Source organism: Mustela nigripes, chromosome 2 (genome assembly GCF_022355385.1).
Source record: "Mustela nigripes isolate SB6536 chromosome 2, MUSNIG.SB6536, whole genome shotgun sequence".
NCBI lineage: Eukaryota > Metazoa > Chordata > Mammalia > Carnivora > Mustelidae > Mustela > Mustela nigripes.
The window spans coordinates 165,102,023-165,128,203 of NC_081558.1; the positions used below are offsets into that span (position 1 = coordinate 165,102,023).

The 26,181-nt window shown below is 37.5% G+C and overlaps 1 long non-coding RNA gene across 2 annotated transcripts in view; it reads left to right on the forward strand.

Moving 5' to 3' along the window:
- Positions 1 to 11,651: 11,651 nt before the first annotated feature.
- Positions 11,652 to 26,181, forward strand: part of LOC132010217 (uncharacterized) — a 152,654-nt gene continuing 138,124 nt past the window's right edge. For both annotated transcript variants that reach the window (XR_009402197.1, XR_009402198.1), the window contains exons 1-3: positions 11,652 to 11,726; positions 18,073 to 18,263; positions 20,932 to 21,005. This is a non-coding gene — a long non-coding RNA (uncharacterized LOC132010217). The remainder of the gene's footprint in view (positions 11,727 to 18,072; positions 18,264 to 20,931; positions 21,006 to 26,181) is intronic.

Below are 26,181 nucleotides of genomic sequence, written 5' to 3' on the forward strand. Positions count from 1 at the left end.
TTGTGAGCCATAGACAGTAGCTTATTCAAGTGAGCTGAAGCAAACTCCTCCCCAGCCACATTTCTAGAGGCTGCATGCATCTCCTCTTGGTTGGGAATCGCTCTGTGCTGATCATGCTGTCTGATAGTTCACTGTCTCTGATCATTTAGGTGTTAGTCTTTCAAGCCAGCTCCTTGTCCCAGAATATTAAAATTAAAACAGTGATTATTTCAAAAATTTGTAAAAAAAAAAAAAAAAATAACCCCCCCCCTTTTTTTGGTAATACAATTAACATCTTGAAATGATATTACCCAGTGGTTTGTCAAACACAAGTATTTTAAGTTAAGTGTGTTATAATTCACTGGACTCTTTGGGATAGATTTTCCAGTTCTGAAGATTTTTTTCAGTTTTGTAGAAATCCTACTGCCCAGTTTTTATTTCTTGAAAACTGATTTTCAAAGGCTTTTCTTGTACTTTTCATTTTTTTTCTCCCACTAAATATCCGAAGACAGCTGTGATTACAAAATAGTTGTATAAGTCAGAAATGGAAATGAGTGCATTTTATCCAATACCACTGATCACCTTAGAGACTTAAGCATTTTTGTAGAAAAAAGAAAACTTATTTGCATACATCATATAATACTTAGAACTTCTGCATCTACTTCAATAGATAATGGATTCTGTAGCACTTAAAATATTAGACAGTTATATTTCAAAATTGGGCTGGTTTCAAACAGCAAAGGAAATCATGGGCTGGTGTTCAAGTCTCAGGCACCCCTCCTCCAACCTCCACACAAATACCCACTTTTCACACTTGTACTTACAGTCATCCAAAATGTGCTGCTTCAACCCTATGCTTGTTAGGTACTTGGAGAAGAAAGGTTTTAGTGGGCAAATAGAATTGGGGGGGGTGAGGCGTCTCAGACTGGGTTTTCCAGGATTCAGACACTGAGATGGGTTTTTCCTGTAAGAGGTTTATTAAGAAGAGACAATGGGACCAACACTTGTAGAAAAGAGGAAGAAAAGGAGAAGCTGAGTTGTAATTCAGGTCCAATCATAGCTGAAGTTGAAATGACCTTCAGAGTTGTCCTAAGGTGGGCAAGAGAACAGCTTTGTACCCTTGCACTGATAGGTCACTGAATATTGGCAACCCCATGAAGAGGAGTGACCTTAGGTAAACTGGTTCTCTGCAGCAAGGGTAATTCCCAAAGAGGGCTGGGAGCTGTAGGCTGCCTGCTCACGGTACCCAGGAAACAAGGAACAAGTCCTTCTTTGAAGGGGGATCTGGGCCCATATATCACAATGCTGTCACATGGGCCAGGTCAAATCATGTCATTTGGAGAGTTGCATTAAACATTCAAATAGGAATGCCTTTGAGAATCTGGCACTGAAGAAACCTTCCCACTTCGTTTGTCTCCTAACAACAAGTCATATCTTACGGAGCTAGTGTTCCACAGAATATAATTTGGTAAATGTCTCCCTGATCTTACAGTGCCTTGCAGGCTGTGTTGAAAGGACTGAATACAGATGGTTTTCTCCAGTCAATCCTGCCCAGTGGTCCTGCTCAAAAACTTTGGTGTTGGAATATGACAAGCTTGTGATAGGCTTGTAAGTCCCATGCTTGGGTATGTGGGAAAAGTGATTTTATTTTTCCATAACTGAATTTATGGAATTAATTTAATTTAATTTATTCTTAATCTCCCATTCTGCAATGGCAAACACACACATGTTCACCAAGTCCCTCACTTTAATAATTTTCCAGGCATGTAGACCTTATATTTTAAAATGATTTACTACAATGTCTTTTCCTTTTCTACTTGGGGCTGCAGCTGAGTTCCAGAGGTCTTAGGTTATGTCATGCTTTACAGGATATATCTGATTCTGGATTGGCATCTGTTCACGGATATCACCCTTCATGCTGACATCATTTGAGATGTCTGCATTCCCATCCAGAACCTCTTCAGCGAGTTCATACCACATCTTTGCCCAAGAGGTCCCTCAGGTCTGTCAGTTCTTGGAGTCATTTCTCAAGTGTTTTTAATCACATCAAGAAAAACATTGGCTCGATCCTGTGACCCCATAATGTCTGTGAAGTAGTTCAGGATCCATCTGCCTAATTGTTCAAATGCAGATATTTCTACTCCAGTTTCTAATATCACAATGTCAAAACCATGGGACTTTCTCAAGATAACCAGATAGGAGGTAGAGCACTGGTCTCTCCATTCTTAGATCAGATAAATTTTTTCTGGGGGTTCTTTTATGCTCTAATTTAGAATATTGAAGCTCTTCAGAAACCTTCACCAGTCATTAACTCATTTGTTTTCTCTCCAACTGTGATTTATTTTCTTCTCACTTAGTGCTTTTTTTTTTTTCCCCTTCCTTTGAGTGAGTTTGGAGAGAGTAGGGCATGGAAGAGATTAGCTAGACAAATATCCCTCTAACCCTAAATTTTATGACATGATTTTGGTCTTTGGAACCGGAAAAGTAAATAACTAACATTTCTAATGCATGTTGGTTTTATGGTCTCTCTTCCTCAAGGTGTGAAGATTACTACCTAGTTTGAGTGGGGGGATAAGCTTGGTGGAGATAGGTGCTGGTGTAAGAACAAATTGTTTGCTTTAGAAAAAAATACCCATACTTTTCTCTTCTCTTCTATTCTATTCGTCTATTAGTTTATCTTTGTGCAAACACTATCTGTCTTCATTTCTATAGCTGTGTGATGGGTATTGATATCTAGTTATGTTAAGTCTTCCAGCTTGTCCTTTCTTTAAGACTATTGGCTGTTCTTGGTCCTTTCTATTTCCATATATATTTTAGATTCAGTTCATTAATTTTCTATAAAAAAACCCAAAAAACAAAAAACCAAACCCTTCTAGGATTTTGATTGGCATTACATTGACACTATAGATAAATTTGGAACAAATTAAAAATACTGATTTTTTAAAAATATTGAGTCTTCCTTCCATTAACATTATTTATACTTTATTTAAATCTTCTTTAATTTCTTAAACTTTTTTTTTTAAAGTAAGCTCTATTCCCAGTGTGAAGCTGGAACTCATGACCCCAAGACCAAGAGTCACATGCTTGACCCACTGAGCCAGCCACGTGCCCCTCTCTTTGCAGTATTTTATAATTTACCCTGTAGAAAAATTATAAATATTACAATTGGTTTACCTCTAGGTATTTGATGTCTTCGATACTATTGTAAATTTTAAATATTTTAATTTCTCCAGTTGATCCTATACAAGGATGTGTAATGCAGTGATTTTGATAGTGACCCAGTATTATGATCCTCTGACCTTGCTAAATTCAGTTATTTGAAATGCTTATTTGTAGATGATTTCAGATTCTTACCTACACAATCACATGGTTAACTATTTTATTTTATCTTATTTTGCAACATATGTTCCTGCTTTCTTTCTCTCCCTCTTTCTCCTTCACTGTCCTGGCTAGGACATCACGTGCAATGTTAAATAGATGTGATGTGAGTGAACATCCTTGCCTTAACTCCAGTCCTAAGGGAAAGATTCCAGCTTTTACCATTAAGCGATTAAGTTAGCAGTAAGTTTTTAGTAGATAGCCTCATCAGGCTAGGAAAATTCTCTTCTAGTTCTGGTTTGCTGATAATTTATAGTGCTAATGAGTGTTGGTGTTTGTCAATTGCTTATTCTGCATCTATTGAGATTATCATGTCTTTTTTTTCTCATTTATTCTGTTACATGATGAATTACATGAGTTAATTTTCAAATGTTAAACCAATGTCATGATGTATTAGCCTCTTTACATTTCAGTTTCTATTTGATAATATTTTATTTAGTACTTTAGCATCTATGTTTGTGAGATTTATTGGTTTTTGAGCAGGAGAGAGTTAAGTAGCTAACCTCCAATTAATTTATCACCTGGAAACATAGTGGGGGGGGTGTTTCCTGGAAAGAAAGAAGGAACATAACCCAGATAAGCTAGCTAATCTCCTTGTAAACATATTGATAACAGAGTTCATGTAAATAAAGTAGTATGAATTATTAGAAGGTGAGTCCTTATCTATGAAGTGTTTTAGCAGGAAGCCCTTGTTTCAGGATTGACTATGGTAAACAAAAATCTATGAATTGATGGGTCATGGCCCCCAGGAAAATGTCATATAAGTTGCATAATTATATGGGTATAAACTAGAGAAGTGTCATGACCTAAAATGCTCCATTTTGTATGTAGTGAATTCACTTAGGGAAGGTATCTTTCCAGTTCAGCCAAATAGCCCATCCAATGCCACAAGGAAGAATCTGGGAAACTGTAGACACTGTTCAAGACTTCTTTCTGCTTTGCCTGTCCTCTTGATTGCTTATATTCTTGAGATTATTAGCAAAACTTTATAATGGATAAAATCTCTTATTCCAGTGAGTCTTTGAGTCTGATTTGATGATCCTGCTTTATAGTATCTCAATCTATAATATACTTTTTTTTATAATGTCAAGTTTTGGAATCAAAATTATGCTTGTCTCATAAAACAAGTTAGGACGGATTTTGTTTTCCTATTTAGTAGAAAAATTGTGTAAGATTGGTATTTTTCTCTTCTTAAATATTTGGAAGAACTTACCGATCCAGTCATATGGGCCTGAATAGTACTTTATGCAAAGCTAGGGACTTCCCCTGTGGTGGAAGATGGTCCAAAAGCCCCTCCTTGACAAGATAATGAGTAGGTGCCCCTTCATGAGATGCCTCCATCTTCTTTCCTGGTTGTTAGGTATTTGGTTTTCTTGGAGTTGTGTTGCAGTCTGAGACTCTTACTACTCAACCCTCCTTCCTTCCTCTTTCCTCTGCTTTCTCTGACTTCCTTTCTGTTTTAATAGTCATAGCCATTTCCCCCAAATAAACCTCTTGTAAATCTAATCCTGTCTTTGCCTGTGCTTCTCAGGGGACCTGATCGAACACATTTGGACTTTGTTTTGGCAGGTAGCTATTTATGAATCAGCTCCATACTACTAAGGCTTGTTTTTAAGCTGTTTTAGGGGGCAAGTCTAGTATAGATTTTACTCTCAGGCTAGTTTAGCCCTTCTTACATAAGGTATAACCTTCTCGGGATCCTAGTAATGTCTGAAATTCCCAGTGAGGACTAGGCTGGATGGAAATTAAGAGTTTCCCGTTCTCATGCTGGTTTTGGGAATTCAGCTCAGTGTTCAGCAATGAACACAAAGGGATCTGTGTGCGGATTTCTGAAGTTTCTTTCTCTGCAAAACTTCCTCCTCGCTGGTACTGTGCCCTGAAAATCCAAGACATCTCAGTTTCACTCAAGTCCAGGCTTTGCCTCCTTAACTCAGCAAGACTGCAACATGATCCAGAGTGCTGAAACTCAGGAAAGCAGGGCAACAGTATAGACACCTTACTCCTCCTCTACAGTGAGCCCTCCTTTACTGCCAGTTGTCCAATGTCTGAAAAGCTACTTCGCACACTTTTTTCCCGCTGGCTCCTTGGAACACTGACAGCCAATCTTTTTGTAAAATTTCTAATATATGTATTTAGAGCTATAAATTTTCCATAAGCATTTCTTTTCACAGCATCCTACAAGTCTTGATATATTGTACTTTCATTAGCATTCATTTAAAAATATTTTCTAAATTCCATTGTGATTTGAGTTTGACTTGTGGGTCATGAGGAGTATGTTCCTAGAATTACAAGCACTTGGAAAAATTTTATTTATTTTTATATAACTGATTTCTAGTTTAATTCATACTCTATATGATTTCAGCCTTTGGAAATTGGTTGAGGTTTGATTTGTGATCCATCATATGGTCAATTTTGGTGAATGTTCTGGGTGAACCATAAAAGAATATGTATTCTGAAATTTTTGTATGTAATATTTTATATTATGTCTTATTGATATGTATGGTGCCAATACACAGGAAATAGTGGAAGCTCAACTTATATTGAATTGAATAACTCGAAAGTTTTATCTAATTTGTGGCAATTCTAGACCAAATAAGAGAGGATGATAATAATGCCACGAGGTATAGGGAGAGAGAAAACCATTTCTGGTAAGACAGAACCTCATAGAGGAACTCTAAGTTAAAGCATAAAGTATCCCCCCAATTCCCACCACTATTAATGACAGGTAAGACAGAACCTCATAGAGGAACTCTAAGTTAAAGCATAAAGTATCCCCCCAATTCCCACCAATATTAATGACAGCACTTTATGTGACAGAGATCATCCCAATATTTTTCCTGTGTTTCTACCAATTTTCCCTTAATTGGTTAGAAGCTCCATATCACTGGTGCTATGTGACAGTAGAAAACAGTATTTCACGAAAACTTAATGACACTGATTTATAAAGCTCACAGAGACACATAAATGGTTAATTTTATTTTTCCATTTCCCCCCAAACAATTCATGATTGTTTCTGAGATTACATGAGTTTCAGCAAAGTCTAATATCTCTATCCAATGGTCCAGTTTTTCAAGTTGAATCATTTTTGAATCTTCCAAGTTCTCATATCAATTTCTAATCAACATCACTCCAGGTTAGAATGATTATTAACATACATCGTCTAATACATTTAACCTTCTAATTTAAGCCTTTTGCTAACCTTGTTCTGGACTTTTTTTTTTTTTTTTAAGATTTTATTTATTTGTTTGAGAGACAGAAAGAGAGCACACGTGAACCAGGGAGGAGAGGGACAAGCAGACTCCATGCTGAACACAGAGCCTGATGTAGGGCTTGATCCCATGGCCCCAAGATCATGACCTGAGCTGAAGGCAGACACTTAACCGAATGAACCATCCAGATGCTGGAAACTGAAATTTTGATTATAGAAGGAGGATACAGATTTAGACGAGGATAAGAACACCTTCTATAGACTTACGAGATGCCTGTTCCACATCTCTCTGTAACCTCCAATTCCAGCCACAGCTCTGGTGAATAGTTTGGAGGAGGTTTCGCCTTGCTTGGTGCTGATAGTGCCTTGCTTCAGGTATGCTCCAAGAATCTAGCTTCCTGTCCTAAGGCTCCTCTGGTGTGGCAATGTATGATACTCTGGTACCCGAAGGCTCTTCCACCTTTGCAGCCCACAGGGATGGAGACGTTAACACCCTATGGCAGCAGCCCTCGGCAAGGAGGAGATGGCTGCGGAGAGAGAAATGCTTCTCCCTTTCATCCTTCAGGGGTGGGCAACTCTGAGACAAAACTGAGTAAGAATCTCTAGAAGGATCTGCATGTGCGAAGTACCCATTAACCGTGGTGGACTACTCTATAACACTACCTATTTTGCCTGGATTTTCTTTCCATTTTACCCGTGTTCACTCCTTTTTCTTTCATTCCTGCTCCCTGGAATCACATTCACAAATAGAGTATGCATCTACCTTTGTCTCAAGCTCTACTTTCAAGAGTCACCTGGATTAAGACAATAGGTTAGCAGACTGTATAATGTGGGAATATAACTGTCCTCGACTCTGCATATGCTACAGAGAAACACGCATTCAGTTGCCAGCACAGTTTATGGTAATTTTGATGATTTTCCATCTCTTTCCTATTTGAAAGTTCATCATCCATCCTGAAGCCTGAATGCCTAAAGAAAAAAAGTTGGGTTCAAATTAGCTTATAATTGAATAGACAAATTTTTTTTGGTGACAATAGCTCTAAGCAGTTTTTCTCTGTGAGGGGGCCCTTGACAATTTGGTTGGATACTTCAATCTAATAAGGAGGAAACCTCAGTCTACTTAATCAGGTAAAGCTTTTTGTTGCTTTGGAAACAGTCATATGGTATTTCTTATTCTCCTTGGTTAAAAAGCTGGAACTGTGACTGCTGTAATTCTTTTGGCTAAGAAACTCAAACATACCTTAAAAATGTAAATTACTGGAGTAATACCAGGCCTACTTATTCATGAAAACTGAAGGAATAGCCTGAAAGATATAGGGACTTAGCAGGAATAAATTAAGGTTGCCTACATGTCAGTCCTGAGAAAAATGTTAACAATGATAATGTTTTACTCATTTAAGATACTGAAGACACCACAGAAAACAAAATTGGTAAACTTGCCTGCCTCCTCACAGGAAGTTATAGTCTAGTGGTGGGGTAAGTGAGACAAAAGCAAATTAAAACAAACAGACAAACCAAAAAAACAAAAACAAAAACAAAACACCAAAACCTCTATTTATTTAACAGAGAGAAAGAGAGCACAAGCTGGGGGGAATGGTAGGCAGAGGGAGACAGAGAAGCAGTCTCCCTGCTGAGCAAGGATCCCAATGTGGGACTCCATCCCAGGACTCTGGGATCAAGACCCGAGCCAAAGGCAGATGCTTAAGTGACTGAGCCACCCAGGCACCCGGACAATAGCAAATTAAATAATTAAGATACACACCATTTCAAATAAAAGCATCTCAAAGTAGAAGGAAAGAATGTGAAAGGTTTTTATTTTGTCTTGTTCAACCTACAGGTCTTGTTGAGGAAATAACATTTGAACAAAGACCGGAGGAGGAGAAAAGAATCAGTCATATGGGTATCTGCGGGAGGAGCATTTGAGGAAAGCCTTGAGATGGAATGGGGTCAGTGCGGTTAGACAGATGGGAGGATTAGAAGATACGGTTCAAAAGAGGTGGACAAAGGAGAAAGTGGCAGGCCACCAGGGAGAGGGGTCCTCAGTGTATACAGGGCTACATACACACCAAGTAATATTTTGAAAAACTGAGGACATTTTGATGTTACTATGATTGGGGTGGTGCTACTGGCCTTTAGGAAGTAGGCAACATTTATAAAAATATAGTAATGCTCAGGACAGTTCCAATCAATAAGGTATTTTTCCATATTTTGTGTGAGTTTAAAATGTCCTGCTTATTCGTGTAGATTTATGTTAACTTCTAAATTCCATTCATAGCAAGCTAGGATATTGGGATTAATTCTCCACTAAAAATGAGTAAATATCCTAGGATAAATTCATTTGAACAAATTCAAATGTTTTGCTAATATTTTTTCAAATATTTTTCTGCCTCATATTCTCTTTTCCTTGCTTTTAGGAGTTCAATTTCATGTATGTTAGATCACTTGCTACTACTCCATCAGTCACTGATGCTTGTTTATTTAAAAACTTTTTTCTCAGTAGATTTAAATTTGGATCATTTCTAGTGACCTGTCTTCAAATTTAATGATACTTTCATTGTTGTGTCCAACACACACTAATAAACCTATCAAATAATTTCAGATATTATATTTTTTAGTTCTAGGATTTCCGTTTTTTAAAAATATTATATGTATCTTTTTGAAATTTCCTATCTGTTCATCTATTTTATCTTCTCTTTAATAGGATTCTTTGATACATTAAAAAAAAAAAGATTCTCTGATGCATCTGTCATGGTTATTCTAAGGTCCCTGTCTACTAATTCCAACATTTTCACTGATTTGCCTTTCTATTGACTTGTGACAAAGACAGTGCTGCAGAGCAGTGGGAAAAGGATGGTCTTTTGGACCTTGGTCAGTAGGATAACTACATTATAACTAACTAAATAACTAACTAACTAAATAAAATTAACCCTTACTTCATACCGTACTTCAAAATCCATTCTACATGGTTAGATTTAATTGTTCAAAGAAAAACTGTATGTTTTTAGATGTAACTTGTAACATAGCTGTAAGTTTCTATACGTAACATAATAGTTTTTAGATGTCCTTGTAGTCAATGATTTCTTTTTTTTTTTTTTAAGATTTTATTTATTTATGACAGAGGGGGTGCCTGATTGGCTCAGTGGGTTAGAGCCTCTGCCTTGGGCTCAGGTCATGATCCCAGGACAGAGAGATAGGAGAGAGGAAGCACAAGATAAGGGAGCTAGAGAGGGACAAGCAGGCTCCCTGCTGAGCAGGGAGCCCCCTATGGGGCTGGATCCCAGGACTTCAGGATCATAACCCAAGCCTAAGGCAAATGCTTAACAACTGAGCCAGCCAGGCACCTCTAGGCAATGATTTCTTAAGCAGACTAGCATGAAACATAAAAGAAAACTGATAAATCAGACTTTTATAAAAATAAAAAAATTTATATTTATTAACATTTAACAATGAGATAATTGAAATGCAAGCCACAGATTAGGGTAAGGTGTTTTTACAGCACTGATAAATGAAAATGGACTCACATTAGAATAAATAAGTCAAGTAGAAAAAGACAAAAACCCAACAGAAAAGAACTCAAAAGATCCTTTACTAAAAGAGGATATTCAAATGACTTACTATCACATGAAAAGAAGTTTTTTTCATTAGTCATCAGAGAAGTATAAGCTGAAATCACACAACCACCAAATGTTGGTGAGGGTGTGTAGTCATGAAAACTCATTACACACTGCTGGTTGGAGAGTGAACTTAAAAAGAATTTGGCACTATAAACTATAACTAACCATAAGCATAACCTATGTCAGAGCTATTCCACTCGTAGGTATATATCCCAATAGAAATATGTATCTGTGTGATACAAATCTATCTACAGATACATATAATACAGATATGTATAATAATGTTCCTCATAGCATTATTTGTAATAGCCCCAAACCTAGGAATGACATGAACATCCAGTATCAGTAAAAAGGATCAGTTGCAAAAGACTCAGCATTTTTGGATCCCATTTTTATGAAATGTCCACAGTAAGCAAACCTTTAAAGACAGAAAGTAGATTTGTGGTTACTTTGGGCTGGAAAGGATGGTGGGACATGGCTACAAGGTGAGAACTGAAGAGTATGGAATTGTTTTGAGGTGATGAAAATGTTCTAAAATTGTGATGATGCTCTGTCTGTGAATGTACCAAAAAACTACTGAATTGCATACTTTAAATAGATGAATTGTAGAAGAATTATATCTTGAAAAATCTGTCACTTGAAAAATAATAGTATAAAGGATAAAATTTATTATATTCATATAATGGTGCCAAACAGCATAAAATAGAGAGAGAAAAAAAAAGACCTATTATAAGCAATAATGACATGGATGAATCTCAATTAAAATATAAATGGAAAGAACCAAATATTACAGAAAACGTAATGGATAATTCATTTCATTGAAATTCAAGAACTTACAAAAACTACTCTGTGTATTTGAGGATAAGGCAATGATTTTATTTGGGGGAGAAGTTGCTTCTGACTGGGCAGGGGGACCGAGTAAGGGGACTTGGAATGATTTCTTGATTTGGATGGTGGTTGCAAGGGTATATCTGCTTTAGTCTTTGTATCTTTGTAAGTTTACTGAACTGTACATTTATAGTTTGCACACTTTTCTATATTTTGGACTTCAACAAAAGTTACTTAAGAAATATTTTTTAAAAATCCAGTTGTTCAGTAATTCGTCCTAAGGATCTGTATTGGGAAAAGGACCTAAAGAATACATAAACATTTAGCAGTTTGTTTTTTCTCTTTTTGTCGGTTAGGTTATGGAGGATTTTTACTTTCTTCTATACATTTTTCAGTATTTTCCCAATTACTAAAGTGGACATAGATTACATTTATCAAGAGAAAAAATGCTATAAAAGCACAATTGCCTGACATAGTCCTGTATTACCTTTATTCTAATTTATTCACAATGTAGAAACTTTGGCTTTTGCTCCTAGATAGGAATCAACTGGCATTTTAGAGTAGAGAAGGGTCTGGCTGCTCCTCTGCGGGTTTCTTGATAGCCTTGCTGACTCAGGAACTCACCAGGGGCCATCCGGCAGGGAGGAGGAGCAGAGGTGCAGGTGGAGGCACCCAGAAGATGGAAAACAAATCTGGGAAGGTGAAGCCACGAAACTCAGGTGGGTTACAGCCCTTTTGGAACCCAAGTCTTTACTGCAAAACTGTAGTGGGATCTGGGACGGGTGGGTGCAGGCCTGAAAGAAGCTGGGTAAAGTGAGTGATCAATCTAATCATTATAATGTGCATGTTTTTATAAGGCCAGCAGCTAAGATTTTTTTTTTTTTTTAAGAGGTTGTTGAAACAGGAGACAACTATGCGACAGAGACCGTTCCTGGTGTGCCAATCCTAAAATAGTTGTATCTGGCTCTTCACAGCAAAAGTGTGCCAACTCCTTGATTAAGGGACTCTAGGCTAAAGAATTTTAAGGTATTTTAAACGTCACCTAGATTAGCGCTTGCTGGTGAGGTGCTGGGTGTGGAATGCGCCTGCCCGGGGCACTTTCAGTCAGTGGTGTCACGAGATGGAGTACTGACTGCCCAGGCGTGTCAGATGCGGGAAGGGGAATGCACTAAAGAGAGCATAAAAACTCACCTCTGCAGAATCCAGCCTGGAAGGGGATGGCCAGGCACCGCGGACCCAAACACAACTGGCTCTTCCTAGCAGGGGCTTTATAAGAATGAGTGGTGCACACTGCAGCCCTCATCCGATTGCATAGGAGGAGGCTTCCGGGCTTCTAGTGGGAAAGCATCTCTGTCACTCTCAGAGAAGCCAGCGGAGCCCCCGGGGAGTTTTCTTTTCCCTTCTCTGTTGTGTGCAGCTGCGCTGGATGGTGGTCCACCCTCTGGACTGCAACTTTTGGAAAAACGCAGCGGGAGTGCGGCGAGCTGCCCGGCGCCTGCGCAGTGGCCACTGGCAGACTCCTCTCACCGCGCAGGCTCCGCCCGTCAGCTCCACGCTAGCGTGGGGGGCGACCCTCCTGGGTCCCGGAGGGAGGAGGGAAGTCCGGGCGGAAGGACACGTACAGTGGTTTCTGTTGAACAGTTTGGGGGGTAGTTATGACCCTCATAACCCCTCGCCCTTAAATGTTACCAGTGTTTTCACCTGCTCGGAGGACGTTTTCATTGATCTCAGCCTGGTGTCTAGCTATCCCCTAAGAATAAGGGGTTCTCGCCCACCGAGGTTTCTCAACCGCGGCGCTATTGACATTTTAGGCAAGATTATTATTTTTTTTTTTGTTCGGGGGTGGGGGTGGGCGGAGGAGCTGTCTTGCTCTTTGTACAATGTTTAGTAGCATCCTTGGCCTCTACACGCTAGATGCCAGCAACAGCCCTCCCTTCCCCCAGCTGCGACAACCAAAAATGTTTCTAACCACTGCCAAATGTGTGTAGGGGAGAGAGCAGCAAAATTACTCCTACTGAGGACTACTGTCCTATAGGATTACAATACAGTGTCTTTAGACAATGGATCATAAACTCTTAAGACATAGAGAGTCCGAATCCTCTCAACGTTATTACATTATTATAATTGACTGTATAGTTCATATTATTTCCTCAATTGATCCCCCCCACCCCCGCTAAAACCTTGCTTTTACTCTATCGTTGTTTGTAAAACATAAATCCAGGAGTTAATAAGGATCACAGATCGCATTTAGTTATCAAGCCTCTTGAGATCCTTTAAATTTAAAACACTTCCCCAGCCTTTTTTGTTTATTTTTTTTGGCATTGACATTTTTGAAAAGTTCGGGCCAGTGGTTTACCAGAATCTCCTTCAATTTGGATACTCATATTGGTTCTTCATTATACGATCCAAGTTGAAAAAAATTTTTTCTTGATTTTTGTCTGGAATTCCACTAAGGTGATTTTATATCCAATTTTATTTATTTTCAAAGTAGCATTTAGTTTTTCAAACAATATCTAGTTTTAATAAGTACACTTTTCTCCCAGTGAGAAATACATAAATTTCCGCATTGTACCTGAGTCTACATCTTTATTTTCTATTTTTTTCCATTGATCTGATTGTCAACTCTTGTGTTAATATACTGTTTTAATTGCAGGAACTGTATAATATATTCCAGTATCTGGTAGGGCTAGGCCTGTTTCATTACTGTTTTTTTTTCCCCCTCCTCTTTTTTGGATATTCTCATTTATTTATTTTTCCATATAAAGTATGGAATCTACACCCATGAAAATACTTTTAAAAATTGGTATTAATTTATGATTTTGCATAATTCTATTGAAGAGTATGGTTTCACTTTTTCTTTTATTCAAATTCCAGCTTTGTGTCTTTTAGGAAGTCTTTGAAGTTTTCCTCATAGAGGGTTTGCCCATTTCTTATTAAATTTATTCCTACTGTATTTTTTTTTTTTGTCATTACTGTATATAAGGTCAGGTCTTCTATTTTTCCCTGTAACTGCTTATTGCTTAAGTATACTGAGATATTGATTTTTATATGTCATCTTACATCTTGCTACTGTATTGAAAATCCTGTTGCTTCTAGGAGTTTTCCATTGATTCTATTGGAAACTCTATTTTCATTTTTATGTAATTGCAGTGATTATTCATTTTAGAGCTCAAATTGCCCATCTTTGGCTCCTAACTTCATTTGACAACCACAAATGTTTTAATAGCTTCCTTGCTTTCTGATGCTGTAAGAGTCCCAGTGTCATATTGGAGCATTTACTGTCCTAGACCAAAATCAGCAGTTTGTCGAAGGAGTCCTCATTACTTTCAGTGGAAATCCTATTTGGTGACCGCGATCCATGCACTTAAGGATGTTCATGGCTAAATAGCTTGTTGTTACTTTTCAGACTTTACAATGCAAAATCTAGAATATATATCTTTCAAAGAAAGATAAAAATGAATCATAAAGTTGTGCTGATATTCCAATTCTAATGAAACATTATAGAAGTTTTTACTTAACCGATTTGATTTTATATTACATCACTTTTCTGCTGAAACACATGATACCTAATAATATTAACAAAATTACTTACTTTTTCCTATAATATATAGTTTCAAAATAACAGTACCAATATTATAGCTAATTATAAAAGTGCTAAATGTAGTTTAATGCAACTAGGTTTAGTTTTTTCAGGTTGTTTTCTAATCTAGGTTAATTAAAAAAAATATTAAATCTAAATTGGAAAAAAAACAAACCCCCAAACAAGACTTAAGTATTTCTAACTTTTTGAGTGTGATGTCTCACTCACTTATTTGTCTCATTTTTATTGATATAAATATTTAAATCTATGAATTTTATTATAAACAGTCAACATTATCTTGCAGACTCTGATTTTATTTTTTTATTTGAGAGAGAGAAAGAGGAGAGAGTGGAGGTGGAGGTGGAGGGGCAGAAGGAGAGGGAGAAGCAGACTCCCCACTGAGCAGGGAGCAGGACATGGAGTTGGATCCTAAGACCCTGAAATCATGACGGGAGCCAAAGGTAGATGCCCAATGGACTGAGCCACCCAAGCGCCCCTTCATTAGGTTTTTTTTTTTTTTTTTCTAAAAATTCTCTGTATCAATTGGTATTTCCCTTTGATCCAGGCTATGTTTAGTAGAAAAATTTTAAATTTCAAGATGGGAAGTCTTTCTTAATGTTTTGATAGTGATGGATTTTTTTTTAACATTTTATTTATTTATTTGACAGAAAGAGAGAGAAAAAGAGAGATCACAAGTAGGCAGAGAAGCAGGCAGAGAGAGAGGGGGGAAGCAGCCTCCCTGCTGAGCAGAGAGCCCCATGTGGGGCTCGATCCCAGGACCCTGAGATCATGACCTGAGCCGAAGGCAGAGGCTTAACCCACTGAGCCACCCAGGTGCCCCTTTTTTTAAAATTTAAATTTTAGTTAGTGAACATACAGTGCAATGTTGGTTTAGGGAGTAGAATTCAGTGATTCATCACTTACATGCAACACCCAGAGCTCATCAGAAGTGTCCTCTTTAATACTCATCACCCATCTAGTCCATCTCCCACCCACCTCCCTCCATCAATTCTCAGTTTGTTCTCCATTGCCAAGAGTCTCTTATGGTATTTTTCTTTTATTTCCCTTGACCCCCTTCCCATATATTCCTTTGCTTTCTTAAATTCCACGTAAGAGTGAGATTGTATGGTGTTTGTCTTTTTCTTACTGACTTATTTCACTTTAGCACAATACACTTTAGATCTTGGGGCATCTAAAGTGGTTTGAGTGTCTGCCTTCAGCTCAGGTCATGATCCCAGGGTTCTGAGATTGAGCCCTGCATCGGGCTCAGCAGGGGTGTCTGCTTCTCCCTCTCCCTCTGCTGCTCCCCTTACTTGTGCTCTCTTGCTTTTTCTCTGTCAAATAAATAAATATAAATAAAATCTTTAAAAAAAATGCACTCTAGCTCCATCCACGTCGTTGAAATGGAAAGATCTCATTTTTTGATGGCTGAGATATATATATATATTTGATAATGCCACTATAAACATTGGGGAATATGTACCCCTTTGAATCTACATTTTTGTATCCTTTGGATAAATTGAATATTTACTTTCATGGTATTGTTGATGCATAATATTTGTATTTTTCTTTAATTAATTATTTTAGGTATACATGTGTTTATTATATGTGAAGAGTCAATTATTATAAATTTTTTTTGTCTTGGACTAAGAGAAGTGTACAAAAGTTTGCTATTATTTATGTGTTTCTATTTTCTTTGGATCTCTTGTAGTTTCTGCTATATGAAAAAAGCTGCTGTATTATTTGTTACATATCTTTCATAAATATTATATTTTCACTGTGAATTGTAGCCTTTAGCATTATCAGGTGCTCTTTGTTTCAGTCATGGTTTTGGACTGAACTCTAGTTGGTTTGGATTTCAAAATTGCAGTTCTCTCTTTTTATTTGCATTTTCTTGGTATACCGTTGCCCATCCTTTCTTCCTTAGCACTTCTGAATTATTTTATTTTAGGCATGTCTTTGTCTTTTAAGTGAAGTGTAGAGTTGGGTATTGTTTTGGAATCAACCAACTTTCTTTGTCCTAATAGCAGAGGCAAGCCCTCTAATGGTTGATGTGTTTGGTCTCAGATATCTCATCTCATATTTTATTTATATATGTAACATATAGCATACTTGATGATGCTAAGTGCTCTTGAGGAAAATAAAGGAGAAGGGATGAGGGCAATATTCCATTTTAAATAGGTGGTCAGAGAAGGCCTCATTGGAAAGGTGACTTTTGCACAACTCTTGAAGTCGGTGAAGGAATGAGTCATTTGGATAAGTGAGGTAAGATTTATCCTGATGAGAGAGAACAGCTGGAGCAAAGGCCCCCAGGCACAGGACTACCTGGTATGTTTTCCCAGAACAGCAAATAGGCTGGGGAGGCTAGAGTGGGGTATGCAGGACGTAGGAGATAGGCCAGCCGGGACAAATGAAAGAGGATCAGATAGGGCCCTGTCAGTCAGAGAGGTAGCAAGGCAACCCCTCCGAGAGGAATTTTCGTGCAAGATGTTAAAATAATATTACTGCTGCCAGTCCACAGTCATAAATCAATAACTCAATAGGAATACGTTCATAACTCTGGGTATTCCAGCCTAGGTAGAAGAGGAAGCCAGGCTTATGAGAATTATATTTTGGGGTACAACTCAATTTAGGCATGAAAGTACTTTCATCCCTGCTGACGTTGAGAACTAGATTACTAAACACCTGCCTAGTGTAATGGGAATAATCCTTGAGTATAATTTTAATATCTCTAATATTTTATGGGCCACCTGGATGGCTCAGTAAAACATCTGCCTTTGGCTTAGGTCATGATCCTGGGGTTCTGGGATCAAGCCCCATGCAGGGCTCTCTGCTCAGCTGGGAGTCTGGTTCTCCCTCTGCCTCTCCTCTCCCTCCTCTCCCTGCTCCCACTGTCTCTCTTTCAAATAAATAAATAAAATCTTTTAAAAATCTCTAATATTTTAGTTTCCACCCCAAACACATCAGATATCACTTCACAACTATGGCTTTTCACAATTTATCTGAAGGTATGAATTTACAGGGAAAGAATTTTTATTGAAACATATCAGTGTAATGTATCTTGACTAAAAATATTCAGAAAGCATAAAAACGTTAAAATTCTATACTGGGAAGTTTGACTAAAGGCCAGAACATGACATAGGAGTTTTCTGAATTCTTTTCAAAAGTCAAGTATTTGGCTTAAAACAGTTTTTTTTTTTTTTCCTTTTTATAAAGACATCTGTTGTTTTAACAGAAAACTGTATGGCAGAGGTGGTAGAATGAAATGGGTGTGTGGTATGGGGTGAGGGAAGTGGGGAATTATAGTAGCCTGCCATCCAGAAAAACAGTGTTAAGGATTCAAGTGGATGGGAACACAGAAGGGACAAACTTTAAGTACACGTAGGCTTACTTCTTCCTTGTCTATGTGTTTCAGTTGGCCGCATTTTAATTTTCCCCTTCCTCTTTCCTCTTTTTCTTTCTCTTTCACCTTTCTTTTTCTTAAGCTAAACTGTCACAGCGAAATGCTGTCTGAATAAGTCACAACTCAGACAGAAGACTGAACAGAGCATTGTAAGATAGGACACAAAACAAAAGACTTCATCAGAGAGCTGAGATCATCGTGGGGTTGTGCACAGATCCAGTGCAGCAATTCAACCGTGTTTCTGAGAGCCTGGGACCGGTTCCACCATTCTTGGTATGCTATTGCCCCCTGCTGTTCATGTGGAGGCACTGACTTACAGAAATGAGTTTCCATAACATTCTATGTTTTAGTGCAATGTTAGCGTGCAATCACTGAATGTTAGGACACATAGTTCAAAGATTTAAAACAGTAATTTAAGCAACTGCTTTCTGAAAAGCTGAGTATCAAAGACATCACAAAACAGCTTTTTTCCCCCCCTGCTCTCTCATATGTTGAAAATAAAATTTTGACTCCGTTTTTTAGCTAATAAATCTGGTTTTCTATTTAAGTTTCTGAGGGGAGCAGAGCCCAAGGCAATTGAGGTAGCTTAGAGAAAAACCGGAAAAGTGAAAGCAGGGTGAACACAGAGAAGATAGAGGACAAAATGTACAAAAGGAGGGGGTAATGAATAATTTATGTACAACAAGGAGAAAGCAGTTCAATCCTGAACATACCGTTTGCATTCCTCAGAGAGTGGGGTACAAACTGGCCTGTGTCCAGAGTAGCCAGCATGCGTCACTTGTGAGCCTTCAGGTCTCTTGCCTTTTGTTCTTAGGTTTGGTCATGGAAACTCCTCGGAACCATTAGGATGTAAATTGGGGCTCCTGAAGCAAAGCAGAGCACATAATCCTTGGAGCTGATTTCTTGGCTTACTCTTCAATTTCTAAAGAGGTCAGGGCTATATCCTGGGTGGAAGTCAGATGTGCGTGTTTGAGCATGGGGTTTTATGTAACCCCTTTTCTCTTTTTTTTTAAAGTCAGGCTTCAGACCTCTGGCACTCTGTTCCGTGTTTCAAACCTGTTCGAAGTTTCAGACCTGTAGAGCCTATGGGCTGCTAATTCCTGTATGCCAGGGTTTCCAGTAGAATTGGGTAATAAGGTGTCAGGATTCCCTCTCACTCAGTAAAAACAGCTTAGAAGCTTGGGGCCTTGCTTCAGCATTTGGTTTTTGTTCAGACAATTTCTCCATGAGGAATATGATTAAAAAGAATATTTTAATATTTAGAAAACTACATGCATACTTATATATAAAATTACATCCTGTTAGGATAAACTGAACAATCCAGCCTGAATTACTCCTGAAAGATTTAGTTTTTGCTCTAAAGATCAATAAGAATGTCACTTCTAAAACCTCAGTCCCCACTTCAAAGGCATAAATGATGGATTTCAAGAAATAAGAATTGGAGAAAACATTTACATAATTTAGTACAGTAACAATTAATAAACTGATTCTTTAATGCTTGAGTGGTTTATTCACAGTGTTTTTTTTAGTACTCATAGCATTTTCTGTTTCTCTTGTGTAACACCTTACTATTTATTTATTTATTTATTTACTCACTTAAATTTATATTCTCAACTGTGGCAGGTGTTAAAGATATTACAAAAAATAGGATAGACTATGTTCTTAAGCTTTTTATAGTATTATAGGCATGATAATTATGTAAGAAGATGAAAGTAAAAAATAATTTTCTTATTCCTTTTCATTTTAGCATTTTATTTCATTCTATCCCATTCCATTCCTTCTCCTCTTTACTGTTCAATTTTATTTGTATTTGTATTCATTTTATTTGTTTAAATTATGAACCAGGAGTGCTGGATATTTTTTTATGTATTTTTGTACTCCTTAGTACACCAGCACGTAATACAATGTTGGTGTATATTTACAATAAATATCTGTTGAATGAATGTGAGTACTTACTAGTTGCCTCGCACTATGCTGTGTCTGTGTAAACCAGATGTACATTTGATTTCAATAGAGGAGAGGAGTGAAGTTGGGGGAAATATATATAGACCTGGAAGGAATATTTATTTGAATCCAAACTTGTGGGGGTAGTGAGGAACTTTTTTAATGAAAAAAGCTAGAGGAACACAAAAATTCCACCCTATAAGTACCGAGGAAACCTCTCTTTTAATGATTTGTAAAAAAAAAAAAAAAAAAAAAAAAATTGGTGCTTTTCTCTCTCTCTCTCTCTCTCTCTCTTTTTTTTTTTTTTTTTTTAAAGATTTACTTATTTATTTGAGAGAGAGAGAGACAGAGAGACACTGCAAGCCAGAGTGCAATGGGATGGGCAGAGGGAAAGGGAGAGTGAGAATGTAGCTGACTCCACACTGAGTGCAGAGTCCTGTTGTGGGGCTGGATCCCACAATCCAGAGATCACGACCTGTGCCAAAACCAAGAGATGAAGGCTTAATCGACTGCACCACTCAGGTGCCCTAAAATGTGCTTTTATTATAGCGTGGGGAGAGGACCCATAGACAGAAAGGTCTGCACCTCTTTTATGATTTTCTTCTGTTGCTAATATATACAAGGATTTTTAATGTTTCTGTCTGTGAGGTTCCTTAAAAAACCTGCACATACACACCTTCTGAAGATATGGTAGAAACGTGTATTTATTCATCAGACCTAGAGAGCAAACATAATACCTATTTTTCAAAAAGAAATTCATACTTAGTTATTTCTCTTTTTGAATCAAGAACTAACTTATCAGTCTTTCAGTATACAAAGTTCTCAGTATTTTGGAACCTGCTTTTTGCCACCTTAATTGTGCAATTCAAATTGTCTGTTCCTATTTAATTGTTCTACATAAACTGTATTGAATACCAATATAAAACAAAACTGTAGGCATAAATGGTTCCAAATTTTTTTCTTTCTTTCTTTTTTTTTTTTTTTTTTTTGGTTCCAGAATTTCATCGAGTTGCTGAGGAATGGATCTTCTTTGCAAGTGTGGTATGGGGTAGTTACATACATTTCCCAATGGTAATGCAATATTTTATTTATTCTGCCTGTTAATGACTAATATTTGAGAACGTTTATAATATGAATGGGACTTAATCTAAGAGAAGTTTTATATATATATAATATTTATATATAAATATAATATATATAATATATATATAAATATATATTATATATAAATAGAAATATATATATATATATAATAATTCACACACACAATTTCAATACCGGGTATTAATAAGAGACTGGTCAAAATAATTACAGTTAAAATTATTATGTCAAAAACTTACAATACATGCTTGGCGTTAGGCGACATACTATTCCTTTTGGTGCATAATTCTTCCGCTACACAAATGACTAATAGGACTATCTCTTGATGCTGGGTGGCCTCTCTCTGCTGTCTCGTCTGTTGTTGATTTTTAGCATACTTATCTGTGATTCCACGAATGGAACTGAGTGAATAGTTACTCGTGTTTATTCTAATTAAGAGTACATAACCGATTACTATAGTTACAAGGAGGTAGAGAGGCAATGCAACTGCCTCGTATTTTTGAGGCCAGTAGGTCAAGCCTGAGGAGTTGGATCAAAATTCAGGAATAAAAGTCCATACTGGATATAGGAAGCCTAATTTGGAGCTTAAGAAAAGAACAAAGCAAGACACAAATGTCTCTTTCCGGCATCGGTGATAGTGACGTGCCCCATTATTCTCTCAGGGACTTTAGACAACTGGGGTTCTGCAGGGGCCCATTTAGGCCCCTGGGCCGGGTCCTCTGCGCAAGCGCCAACCAAGGAGCCGCAGGGGCGAGAGGGAACCGGAAGCGGAAAAGGCCAAGGGCGAAGGCGCCCCGCGACGCTCCAGGGAGGGTGTGAGTTTGCGCTTCGGGTAGGACCTCCTTTCTTCCTCTTCTACAGTTCCGTAGACTCCTTCTAGAAACTTCGGAACTGTTTTCTGGTAAGTGGTGGTGGGAATTAGGGTGGAAGAAACTCACAGGCTTAAAAAAAAGAAAAAACCGCTGACAACCGTATTTTAAACAGTGCTAAGTCCTCTTTGAATTCTAGAGTTTTGTGATTCTTCTCATCAGACATTGCCCAAGAGTATTTTTTAAAAAGTGCCAACTTCTGAGTTTCCTGTGTGAGATTCGAGGACAGCCACCCCAGAGCCTTTTAAGAAATGCTTCATTGAGGTATGATGCCGGGCAGGTGCTCGTGAGGCCGACCGGCACAGACCGCCTTCCCATCCTCGGGTTATTTATACTCGAATGGGAGACGAAGTTAAAAAAAACCAAAAAAACAAAAAAACTTGAAAGCACAGAGCTAGAAGAGAAAGTGCATACTGTCTGTAGCGTTTTGTTTCTGTTTCGGTAAAATATCTCTGGAGAGGCTTGGTTAGTAAACGTGGTTAAAACGGTTGAAGCTACAAACCTTCGTCTCCCATTATCCACTTGAAAAGTTGAAATTCGGGGTATTGATACCCTCTGGACACCAAGAAATCCTCCTCTGCCTCTCTTTGCTTTTAAACCCAGATCTTCTCTGGGTGGCTGAAAACAATGGGAATTATTAGAGCTCCTTATAATTGATTACTCTTGCCAAAGCCAGAGTGATAGATCTGGTTGGGAGTTGGGGGGGGGGGGGGGGAAGTCCACATGACTTCGCAAATAAAAATAAATGTGCTACGGGGGTGCTGAAAATATATTATTAAATAGCCGTAAGAGACCTCACAAATAATTTATGTATGTTTTAAGCCGGTCAGTATGAGGTTTGTATTTAAATGGCCTCCTTTCTCAATTCAAATTGCCTTAGGCTTCTGGCTATTTAAAAAATATTTTGTATTCATGAACACTTCTTTTATAATTGATGTGGATTTTTGCTTACCGTTGACTCTAATTTGTTAGCTAGGAAGTCCCATCTATTTATTCATTCCACATCTATTACATATTTACTGTGTGCCAGGTATGATGGTAGTGATTAGTGTTTTTAAGTGAATGTTAAATCTTACTTATATTTTTGTAAGCTTTGTTTACCTGAATTCTAAGAAATCATGTACGGAGAACAGAACAAGTGGGCCTATCACACTAGAAATCACTAATCTAGAAATCTCTAGATTTCTATGGTAGCACCTATCAAACTCCTTTTTTACATTAATTGCGCCTTCTGGAATGAGGGGAGCACATGGTCTGAATTTGATCATCACTGTGTTCTCAGTATGTAATACAAAACCCAATAGAGACCCAAAATGGGTGTTTTGGAAATTAAAACACCACATAAACACACACTGCTTTTTCTGAGGAATTTTTGTTTTCATTGGGTATTCAGGCCATTTCATACTGTGAGATATCTTTCCCTAGAAAAAAGCAAAATCTTTTTATAAGAGCCTTTATCTAAATATCTTCCTTCTAGAACTTGCCTGAATATTGATCTGAGACACTTGATATCTTAATGAAATCTAATTCAAGTAATTTTTATAATAATTAAGATCTGCAGGTTTAGACTGAGTGTTTGTTGATGTGAGAGCAGTTATTTTGTACTGATCTTTTTTTAGGTATATATTTTTAAAAAGATTTTATTTGTTTGTTGGAGAGAGAGATTGAGGGAGCACAAGCAGGGGGAGCAGCAGACTCCCTGCTGAGCAAGGAGCCCAATGCCAGCATTAACCCCAAGACCCTGGGATCATGACCTGAACCAAAGGCAGATGCTTAGCTGACTGAGTCACCCAGACATCCCTGTTTTATACTAATCTTAAGAATATTTTCCAGTTTGCCTTTTAGGTAAAAATAGGCTTTGGAGAAGCAACTCTTGTCTGGAAGATGCTGATGGTGGTCTCTCTGAGAAACCTTATCCATTCAGCATTAGTTGTTTTCTATGTATTCAGTGGGTTTATATCCACGTAAATACATTTTATGAGTGCTTTGAGAATGAAACAATGCCAAAAGGAGACAGTAGTCCTATGCAGCCAGAGGGTTATTTAATTCATGTGAGTTCTTGATCATTCTCATTTAGGTTGAGAGTTAATGGAGTACTTTGGGGTAATACTCCTTGTGCTTCATTTATCAGAGCTCATACAAAATTGTCATTTACTGTTGAGTAGATTGCGTACTGCACAAAGAAACCTATCCAAAATGTACACTATTTATATAATAGATATTATCAATTTGAATATTCATGTGTTAGTTTTATGGTTTGCTCTAGTAAAATTCGTACATTGTGACACATGTTCTGACAAATGGAAGTAAAATGTCTTGAGAAAGAGGTACCTTGCTTTTTAAAAATTTGCACAAATGCTTTATATGGGCTAGTAGCAGCCTGAACTTGGACAACTTACATAACTCTCTTGGCCTTCAAGTGAAGATATTAATACTTACCTCGCTAAATTGTTTGAAAGTACTAGACATGCCAGGCACACAGTTAATGTTCAATAAATGTTTTGGAATGACTGAGAACACTGAGGGTAATGTCTGTGCTTAAGATTTGATAAATTGCAGGTCACTTTTTTCTTGAATAAGAGGGTAAGTGTTTATGTAAATAGTTTATTTGAATCTTTGAATTTGTTAAGTGTTTCACATTTTACACTTAGTTACTGCATGGTACTACCAAAAATATTCTTAACAGGTGTTTGGGATTCTTTTTTATTTTATTGAGGGATTCATATCCAACATAAGGAAACTTATGACTATGAGACCTACTAGTGACTGCTTCATGGTTGAGCTTCTTTAGAATCCTAAAATACTGGAATCCTAGGTTTAGATGAGACCATTGGAATTTCTCTTTATCAAATGCGTGTTAGTCACTTGCTACATGGAAGTAATTGTGGTATGCGCTAGGGCTATAAAGATAAATAAGTCACTATTGTGAAAAGTTACATATCCTTGCATGAACATTTCCAGGGACTATTCATAATTACTAAATTGATTTTTAGAAATTTGTTTTATGACAATTCAAAATTTGTCCTCTTATAATTTTCATTTGTTTGCATTAACGTTACACTTTGGGGCACAAAAACTAAGTTTGATTCTTTACTATATATATACCCTTCAATTTAAGCACCACTGCATTCTGCTACTTTTCCTCAAGCCTCTTTTCCGTCTTGCTCTCTCACCTGAATACCTTCCAGGTTGTCTACTTCCCTTATAGATGTAGTACCCACCGGGGTATTCAGGGCTCCAGCCCGGCGATCACTTCCTACATTCCTGATACTGTCCCTCCAATCTCTGGCATGAATTTTATTCACAAGTGAGTGATCACTATGTGCTTATAAGATGTCCTTTCCCTACCACATTAAAAAGAATTGTATTTATTTTGCTCATGTTACCCTGCAAGGTCGTTTTTGAAAAAGGATAAATGACATCCCTAATTCCTTGAGGAGCTTTTAATACACTTTTTCCAACAACTGAAATGGGAGCAATAATGAGGGCAACCTTGCTTAAGCTCCAGATTATTGAATTACCACTTATAAGTCATTTTTGGTCCAGGTGATTAAAATCACTGTAATTCATACATTTTTGACAGCTAAGAGGTAAATAGCCAAGGGAGGGCTTCTATAGCTTTGCATTATCTCTTTCTATAAATTAGTTCTCACTTAAACATTCTCTTTTCCTTTTTGATGGACAGAGAACATGACAGGGATAGAATTGTTTTGCTTCTAACTTTAAGCATTTATTAAGAAAACTCAATATCCTTTCAACATTTTTTTTTTTTAAAGTTAACCCATGTGTGCAACTCTACGCCAAACGTGCTCTGACTCAGGTTTGGGACTAGTAGCCCTAACTGGCAGAGTACCAGAACATGCCAGCTATAAGTCAGCTACAATATATAAGTATGTACGCTCCTCTGCTTTGTCCTTTTAATGGAGGTTAAGGACAGTAGTAATTGATTGGCAGATTAGGGACAGGGAAGAAACCTCTGCCTAAATAAAGGGGGCATGTTAGGAAGCACTGGGGGTAGAATTGAACAAATTTCCTAGGTCTTCCATAATCAGTTAACACAAACTTTGTAGCCTAAAACAGCAGAAATTTGTTGTGTTATGGTCAAGGCGCCAGAAGTCTGAAATCAAGTTTTGGCAGGGCCATTTTCCTTCTGAAGGCTTCAGGGAAGATTCCTTCCTGGCTTCTTCCTAGCTTTGGTGGCTTGTGGAAGTCTTTGGCATTCTTTGGCTTGTGGATGCATCACTCATTCTCTTTTTGTCTTTTCATATGGCCTACTT